Source organism: Calypte anna, chromosome 2, assembly GCF_003957555.1.
Source record: "Calypte anna isolate BGI_N300 chromosome 2, bCalAnn1_v1.p, whole genome shotgun sequence".
Classification (NCBI taxonomy): Eukaryota; Metazoa; Chordata; class Aves; order Apodiformes; family Trochilidae; genus Calypte; species Calypte anna.
In genome coordinates, this window is record NC_044245.1 from 39,802,511 (window position 1) to 39,812,602 (window position 10,092).

Consider the following 10,092-nt stretch of genomic DNA (forward strand, 5'->3'; position numbering starts at 1 on the left):
TTCTGATTAAAGAATGCCAGGCATCAGGTTTTGAGTGGATGTTTTTTATCGTTTTTGTTAGAGAGCATGCATTTGAGTGACAAAGTACAGGCTACTGTAGAGAAGAAAATATATTCAAAGGTAGAGCTCCACAAATTCAGGGAACTCAAGGTTGCCAGAGGTTACTTAGTATTACTAATTCAGTGTAGATACAATTCTTAAGAAAAGCCTCTGGTCACCCCAGGAAGCAGAGATGGTTTCTCTAGGAAAGGCTCACACATTGTGCTTTTCTCTTGTGTTAACTAAAGGAGTGTCAGCTTTTCACTGGGGAAGTGTGGAAAAGTTACTCAGAGGATTTCCTTGACACATTTGAGGTGCTTTGATACTACTTTTAACAGCTCACCTGGTGGTCCATCTAAAAAGCATCAGGATTTGCCTGTAGAGTCTGCTATAAAACAAGGCTAAAGCTTTGGTTTTCGCCAAAGAAATCCCTCCACCACAATCTGTTTCTTCAAGTGAAAGCTGGTGTGGTGACTCAGTGAAAGTATGAGTATTTCACAATGCCACATATGACAGGGAGGTGCTCCTGCATTGTTAGTATTGCTTTGCCCAAGACAGATAATTTGAGGAATGAAACCAACCAACAAACATTAAATACAGAGCATACACACTATGCCATGACAATATATGCTGTAGGTGTTTTCTCTGTGTCAATACACACGATTCTATATGTGTGGGGGTCATTCCTTCATCTCTTAAAAAACTGAGGTTAGTCATGTGCATGCGTGTGTCAGATGTGTGTACACTCACTTGCACACAGGTAAAACAGGACCTCCTTTGGATGCTTTAATTTATCCTATTTTATCATGAAAAGTTGTTTTGTGGCTTTGAAGCCATGATTCATGCTGCTTCCAAGCCAAGTACACCTCCATCCTCAGCCTTTCACAATGGTCCCCTGGTCCCAGCACCAGCTGCACACGACAGATTATAGTGGTGACACTGGCACAGCTCATCCTCCTTCTGAGATCCTTAGTCAAATCCATCTGTTACCATATAAAAGCTTTTACAGACCTTCGTGATGAACCTTTTGATTTCCTTCTGGCTCTCAAAAAGCAACATTATTTTCTAGAAAGAAAAATGGTTAGATGGATGATATAATGCCTTTCCACTTAGAAGGAACTGTCCTGTCTGTGGCATGAGCAAAATGTGGCTAGTGTCCCTGGATCTGTTTTCCTCTTCTCTGCTTGTTAATGAGTAGGTTCTTGGCATGACAGTGTGTTTGGCTGTGTTTTTCTCCTAGGAGATAGTTGTGCCCCTTGGAGGAGGTTTCTTGAGATGGTTGTGTGTCTGGATACAGCTGTTAAATCCAATAAAGCTCCAGAATGAAAAATGAGATGGTTTTAAGCTTTCCCTGCTACAGGGAAACTTGAGAAGCAGTCAAGTATTGGGGAGGTCAAACATCTGCATTGTTCTCAATGCTGCTGTGAGGTTTCAAAGGCACTTTGTGGGCATCCTGTTGGTTTGGTGGGGCAGTCTGCAAGCAGATTTCATAAACATGCAACAGTCTCCAAAACCTGTTAGTGGCAGATTAAACTGGGCATTGAGATGGGGGAGGGAGACACACAACAAAAAAAATTCCATATGTTGAAAAGTCTGTTTAGATATCTTTATCCTTCACAATTCTGCCTCTTCATCCAAGAGTTTGTGATCACTACATGTTTTTCACAGCTCCCTCCTAATTAGGAAAAATAGGTCTTTTAAAACACAACTGCCCTAAGAGTGGCAGTATTTGACCTGACAGTACTAGTATTTAAAAGGCAATTGAAATTTAAGGTGTTAGCTAACCCTCAATTGCACTGAGGTCTGTTTGCATGCCTGACTGCATAGCTGCATAAAAATAATTAGGAATATAATAAAAACTATACATTTTCCTTACGTAAGTGTGGCTGTGAGACCATGGTCTTTCAGATACACTCTGAAAGTTTTAATATAAAAAATAAAGGAAAGAACTGGAAAGGAAAAACAGACTCCAGAACTTTCAAATCATCTTCATAAATCAAAGCTGGACAAAAGGGAGTGAAAAAAAAAAAAAGAGTCCTAGCACAAGCTATTCTTGTTTCCTTTGAGGATTAGCTTTGTGCTCAACACTGCATTTCATGGCTTACCAATTTTTTATTTCTGTACCTAAGCCAGATTAACATTCACTTTCAGCAAAGTCTCTGACAAATGGAGTTCTTGGCAACAGAGAATACTGAGGCGTATCAAGTTAGCTGAAAAAAAAATTGTGAATGCAGCAAATAAGCTCTCTAGTAATATTTCTCTGTTAATTAAATTTAGGGGCAAAGGAGGGGAGCTGTTGTTGAATTAAGGTAATGCTAGAGAAATTTCAGATTCTTAAGTAGATACCGGGTTTCATATTCTTAATGAGGCTATAAAAGGGATAACCAGCAGAGCTTTTTGCTGTCCAGTTTCAGAAGCTACAGGTCTGGTTGCTATTACAGACCATGCAACCTCTTCTCATTCCTTTCCTCCAGTCAATGAAGACAAGTCCTTTGGGAAGGGATTACTTGGGGAATGCCACCCTGGGAGCAGTTTGCTCAGAGCACCATCTCAGGGCTGGCAGCCGTGTTGTTTTCTAAACAATGTGTGGAAGAAGGAAAACTGCTGTAGGATGACATCTGTGAACCCACTTGAAGTGACTGGGTTACCTACTGCCAGCAGACACACACACCACAGTTCAGGATCTCAGCTTGTCTATTAAAATCATCAGGAGCTGCTTTTTTGTTGGGCTTTTTTTGTTGTTGTTGGATTTTTTTTTCTTTTCTGACAGGGCACCCTTACATGTTGATGAAGCCAAATCATCTGTGTAAGCCAGTTTCTTGGCTACTTTTCTACTGGATGACACGTGCTATTTGGGGGACATCAAACTGCAGTTCTATAAACTGAAAAACACCAGCATAACTAATTTTCATTTTCAAGGAGGTGTCTAAGGACGTTGCAGGTGTACTCAAAATGCTAGAATTTCCCCTTTTCTCTTTAATCTTCTGTTGTTTAATAGTACCTTTGTGGCTGAGTAACCTTCATAGCTCTTCATATTGAATCTTCAGCAAGCCTTTTCCCTTACCAGAAATGATTTTGTTTTGCTGTGAATGGTAGACCTCACTGGAAAATATATGCATGGGTAGGCATAGATTTGGTTTTTTGTCATGGTTTCTACAAGATTCATGAACTGATTAATATACTAGGGTTTTTTAAGAACGAAAATTATATATAATCTCTATAGATAAGCTTTTTTTAAAAAATGGCTGGTCAATAAATCAACAAAGTGGAATTTACTGTATTTTATTCTGAAATAGAAAAAAGATTATCTGTTTGGAAGGACTGGGTAATGTATAAAGGTATTCTTTCAAAAGACAAGCTCTGCAGTATTTCGAACCATTTATTTTTCCTCAAAAACTGAAGCCCTGAAACTGTTGTTGGAAGCATCGTACGAGATGTAAATTGTAATGCTGAAAAGATTTAATTTTTAGATAATAAAGGAAAATCAATTTCTATCTTGGGTTCTCACAATGTGATGTACCAGAATTCCCGGCTGAACCTGAAATTTTGCTTTCTTTGTTAGCAGACTTTCTTCCCAAATCCATGACTGCACTCTGGGCTGTGTGTAAAACAGGAGTTTTGCTGTTGCCATGGTAATAAATGTGTTATTGATACAGGGTGAACCGAGTGACTGTTCTGGCAGTTGCTTTTGTATTTAAGGGGTTAACATGGGTTTAACATCTAAATGATGGCATCACACAGCTCTGTAGAGGTGCACCCTTGCTGGAATGCTAATGAGGAACAGTCCTTTCCTTATGCTGGTGTCAAACAGCAATTAGAATTGTTTTAATATTGTTTAATATTAAAAGACAGGTGTCTCTTTTGTATTTGGCGGTACATAGATCTCTCTGGAATCTGTAAGTGTGTGTGTCTGAGGGCAGGCTTCTTCTGTGTAAAAAAAAAAAAAAAAAAAAAAAATTTAACCCGAATGTTACTAGCTTCCTGAAATAGGACGCTTTTTAGCCAGCATCACCTATGAAGTTACTTCATAGTGAAATTGTTGGAGTCAGCAGGCTTCTGGAATATAACCATCATTATTGCTTAAATGCTTGTATTTAACCAGGCTGGTGAAGGGACTTGAGCACAGACCCTATGAGGAGAGGCTGAGGGAGCTGGGGCTGTTCAGCCTGGAGAAGAGGAGGCTCAGAGGAGACCTCATCACTCTCTACAACTCCCTGAAAGGAGGGTGTAGCCAGGTGGGGGTTGGTCTCTTTTCCCAGACGACTTTCAACAAGACAAGAGGGCATGGTCTTAAGTTGTGCCAGGGAAAGCTTAGGTTGGATATTAGAAGGAATTTCTTTACGGAGAGGGTGATCAGGCATTGGAATGGGCTGCCCAAGGAAGTAGTGGATTCTCCGTCCCTGGAGATATTTAAAAAGAGACTGGATGTGGCACTCAGTGCCATGGTCTAGCAACTGCAACAGTGGTTCAAGCGTTGGACTTGATGATCTCTGAGGTCCCTTCCAACCCAGCCAATTCTATTCCAGTGTTTTTCCACAATTCCTGCTGTTCTGCCCCGTTATGTCTTCTGTGAGCACCAGTGTGGAGGGAACCAAAAAGTTGTTGTGAAAGGAACAAGCTCTAATTTTTCAGGCTCTCCTGAGGGGGGTGGAGGAAAGGTCTTTCATGGAAACTACCTCAATTAAAAACACTACAGTAGATAATTGTGGACCTGAGGAGACCCGGCACACATTTTTCATGCCTGGCCCCTGCTTTCCTCAGTAAATAGATATCGTACTTAGCACAGAGAACAAATGGTTTGGGCTGAGAAGAGTGAGTCATTCCGAGCTGAGCTGCTTTTCCTGAAAACCCACAGAAATGCAATGATTAAATAGGCTTCACATTTGGAAAGTCCTCCAGGCAAGTCTTTAATCAGTGTCAAAATGCTTTTCCTTCTGATGGCAGTAGATTTGTTTTGACAAGGCATGGTGATGACTGTAGGTATGGCAGTCAGCTTGAGCTGCTCCAGGCATATGGGTGCTGACTGCTCGCGTTACGTGAGCGCAATATTAGGTGTCCGATGAGTGTGCTCATGCTGCTGTAGGTGTTGGGTTGAGAACCAGCTTTTCAGGACAGACTGAGAAGATTCCTGTGAAAGGCATTGCATGGTATGGCTGAAGATCTGGGGAATGAGCAGATGGCATTCCTCATTGCAGGCCTGATGAACCTCTTTCTGATTAAGTTGATTTGAAACACCAGATCTCACCCACCCTTTGGGGAAAACTACATCAGTTGATGACACGAGGACTTCATCTATTGAAGCCTCCTGTCTCTATGCATGAGTATGAGCACCTGCATGGGTGCAGCAACATTTGGCTCAGCTAGGTCTTGCTGGTAGGAAAACAGGAATTCATAGACCCTACATTGTGAGTTAGTGCATATACAGATGGGCTTGGGTGGCAACAAGATTCTGGGGAAGCTATCCACTGGCTTGTTGGAGACTGGGTGGGAGAGGGTCAGAAGGTGCTTACCATGGTTGGGTGCCATTCCAGTATAGGTATAAAAGCTTCATGCCTATTTTGCCTTCTGTTTTCTTACTGGCCTAAAACTGGAACCTTGTAAAAAATGAAGGCAGAGTAATTAAATCATTACTTATCACTGCCAGGATGCAGAAGCACTTAATTACTGCATGTTATATGTCACATCAGAGCCTGCTGAGTTGCTTTTGTCTGAGGCCAATACCTCAGGGCAAGGAATCAGCCAAGCTCTCAGTGCATCCCTGCACCTGACAGCTACACTCAGGGTGGTTCTCCATGTCTTTCAGTGGCAAATTATCCACCTGTCTCTCAGACATTGTGCATTTATATATATATATATATACACACTTCATTTCCTACTGGAGAAAAAAGGTTGGGCAGAGGAGCAAGGCTGGGCTGGGAATCTGAAATTCCCATCACTGCTGTGGTGGGTATCTGCTCCCTGTGCTCGCAGGAAGAAAGGAGTAGCTGGGGTGGGCAAAGGAGGACCCAGTTTGAAGAAAGGGCTTACAGTAATAACTGGAGAAGTCAATAAACTCCAGAAAATTGTTAAACTGGATATGGGAGAGGCCCTGAGGTCTCTGCAAATATGGAAAGAAGGGTTGGGAAAGACTGAGGTAAGATGACTACCTGGAGATGATGCTCTGCATGGTGATATCCATTCATTCATGCAGCTGCTGAGGAGGGAGAAGGGGATGCCATTCAGTCACCTATACCCTTGTAACTTACTTTCCATCTTGCATAACACAGTTGATGCTGTTTCCTGCCTGAAAGGCAATCTAGGGGCAAAGCTGAGCTGGGGCAGAGGGCTGTTAGGATGCTTATTCTTCTGATGAGGCAATCAGTCGCCCAGTCTGGCCAGAGGGTTTCTGCCTCACCACCTGCAGCCTGAGGGCTCTGTGGCATGGGGATTGAATTGGTAGGAGACATCCCACCACTGGCTCAGCTCCAGCTGGGAGGATGGTTCCCAATGGTCAGGGTAGAAAAGGTGCCAAACACTGTGGTGGCTGCTGGGTTAATCAGCCACTGCCACAATGCCACTCCACAGCCTGCCCAATGCTTGGCTCTTCCCCACCTGACCCTCACCAGCTCAAAAGAGGAAAGATTTTTTTTTTTTTCAGGCAGCAAATTATAAATAAGGTCCATGGTCTGCATGCTTCCACAGGAAGGTGTTTAAACCAGCTGTCTATGTCTTTCAAAATGCAGGGAAGATACAGTGAAGAAAGGAGGAGGCTATATAAATTAAGTTGTCCCTTGCATACTTCTCTTGAAAGTGTAGAAGGTCAGATCCTTACCTTCATTAGTTTAATATAATTCCACTAAAATTAAAGGAGATGTTCTTGTTTCATAGATTGGATTGGAAGGGACCTTAAAGCTCATCTAGTTCCACAATGAAGGTCCTCTTGCAAAAGTGTTTTTAACTGCCAGCATCCCCACAGAGCATAAGGGAAACAAATCCATGATAATTTGAGAATATTAAGACCATTGAATTTAAAGGTTCTTGTTCCTATTTCAATTTTGCCTGGGGCATCATACCAGAGAAAAAGATACTGATAGGAGGGTTTGGGTTTGCACAAGTTTATTTCAGCATTGGCTATGAGGGCTAAGTAGATCAAGAATAGCACTGAAATTATTAGAGCTTCAAGGCTTTGTAGATAACAAAGAGAATCTAATTTTAATTATCATCCTCAATGAATTTTGAAAAGGTCATGTTCTTTCATCAGTACATAGAAAGACAAAGCAGCATCTGTATGAACTCCTCTTCTACCTTAGAGGTAGCAGCACTCCTGGCTTTCAGCCTGGAAAGGCCAATATGATTTGTTTTCCTGTAGTATTAGAGAGTGCAATATTAAAAATGTTGTTGCTGCACTGCAAGGGCAGTAAAGCAGGGCTAGGGAAGAGCAGTCATAATCTTACTAGGACATACTAGGGCCAGGGAAAGACTTGTATTTCTGTGTTGTGTCCTTGTAAAAGCATGTTAGTATACCATAAAGCCATGGAGGCAGAAGTGAGAAGCCTCTGTGTGTGTGTTCAAAAGGCCTATTGTGATCGTGTTAGTTTTGCCATCCTCTGGAAAGCTGATAGTGGACCAATTAGTCCACCTGAATATGCATAATTGTTGCCCTGTATGTGAATACATAGCTGGCAGGGTGAGTGGTATCTTGTGAAAGCAAAATGACATGTACTGAACCATGTTTTCTGATATTTTTCTCCAAGTTCCTTGCTCTCCCATTAATTTCTAGAATGTTGCTGTAGATTAATCTTCCCTCAGCTTTCTTTCACATGATATTTAGTTGTTTGCCAGTGAATAGGGTCAGATTAGCAAGTTTCTAAAAGTGAACTTGTGATATGCTTTACCTTTCAGCCTCAACACAAAAATGTTCTTCAGTTGCGTGAAGACACACCTCCCTCCCCATCTTGGAGGTACCCTTCTCACCAAACAAGATCTTAAAAATCTAAATTCCTTCTAAAATATCAGTCCCTTAACTTAAAAACTGTGTTTTTGAACCAGAGGTTAACTCAAGTGGTTGTAATGCTAGTATTATATCCCTTGCTTCTACGAATAATTTACAGAGAAACAGTTTGCAAGCAGGCATTGTGCATTTAAAAATGCTCTGCAGACATATCTAACTTGTTTTAGATACAGTTTAGATACATCTGTTTCTACCTTATCATTAAGGAAATAGGAATTTCTTGTGAGCTGTTACCATTATAATTCCTTGAAATAGAGTCAAGCACTGTAAATGTAAGCCCTTGTTGCTTGATGCCAGCCTCTTCTTGGGACCTTATCATTCTTAGACGTGAGTAGTATGGATGGGAGACTGTCTGCTAGGGTTCTTGATATCAATAAAAGCTGAGAAACTCCAGGTGAAATACAGGAATGTTACTCAACTTTTAGACAAATATACCTTGCTAAAGGTCACCTGGGAAGAAAAGAAAGGAAAGAGTAAAAGAAAATGAAGGTTTTATGTTTATTCTCTTAATCTGCTTTTCCCAGCAGCTGTAATTTAGACACCACATAGACAAGTAAGACAAGGGCCATACAAAATATATATATGATCTCTCATTTCAGCTGCAGTGGAAGGAATATTTTGTGTACAGTTTTTATAGCTTTATTTTCTTTTAATTCCCCAAAGTTTCAAACTTATTTGTGTTCCAGTTCCAAGTATCTGTAGTGAGACCAGATTGATAAAACCTCAAGCAAAAATCTGATTGAGACTTTATAAATCTGGCCTTAATGAGGATATTTAGAGCTATATTATTCATATTATTTTGTAAGATGAGGGGATTAAAAACCTTTCCTAAAGAGCAAGGCTCTTCTAGCATCTTCTTGATGAAAATCCCAAGTTTAGAATTACCTGTTTAGGAAGAAGGCGAGAGACAGAAATTAAAGGATCTTTCTTTAAAATAATAAAAGCAATTAATTTTGAAAATGTAGGGCAGCCTGGGGTAATGAAGCCAAGCCCAGGACCCTGTCCTTTGGATCAATACAGAAAAATGACAAACCCCAGTAGAGTCTAAGGGCTGGAGGGGTGCCCTGCAGATATATGCAAATCCAAGCTCTGCAAAATTAGTTTTCTTTCTCATTCATGCCAAACACATAGTGAGAGGAAGTGTGTTTGGAAATGGAGGTTTGCATATTTTGAGGGCATGGTTTTCTAAATACACAAATTATACCTTTTATCCATGTATCTGTGAGACCAAGACCTGAAGAACTCCTCTAAAACTCATGCAGCTTGCTAAAGTGCACATTTAAAGCAAGAACATTGTTCTTGTATCATGTTTTCTAGGACTGTCTCCAGGGGAAAACTTAATTTATTTCCATGACTTGGATGTGGATTAAGGGCTCAGAGTATCTGAATGCTTGGCCACTCATTACAACTAAAGGGCTTGGTGTCAGACATCATATCCTAATGGAGTATGTATTAACCAGCTGGCCAGCAAAGTCTAGCTTTAGAAATATGTGACATTCTGAAGTGCTTCCATTTTGCTCATTGAATTCAGCATGAAGATTTGTGCATCTGCAAGCTCTTTAGAAGCAGCTGACAACAGAGTGGCTTGTTTGCTCAGAGACAAATTTCTGTGGCTTGCTACATGGTGTGAGAGTCGGGAGTTCACCTTTCCCTCTTGTTTTGCAGCTGTCCCAAGGAAGACATTGGGGAAACAGATGGAAATCTTAAGAGACACTCTGTGACAGAATTTTAGGAATAATTTTAGAAATAAAACCTGTGTTTTATGTGATCCCCTAATATACCCAGCTGCTAAAACTGTTTTCTCTCACCCAACATGTGCCAGCGTTGGGAACATCTGCTAAGGTGTCCCAGTGCTGGTTACAGGTATGGTATTGAGCAAATCAAGTGCAAAACTTATATAAAGGGGAATGCAGGACACTCTTCCAGATCATTTCTATCTACCAGGAAAAAACACTGCAGTTCACGCAGGATTTCTGGTTGATTGGTTTTGAATTAAATAAAGATCTTTTGAATTAATAAAGAACTTAATTTTATCCAAGTCCTCAAGCACATTTGCATTTTCC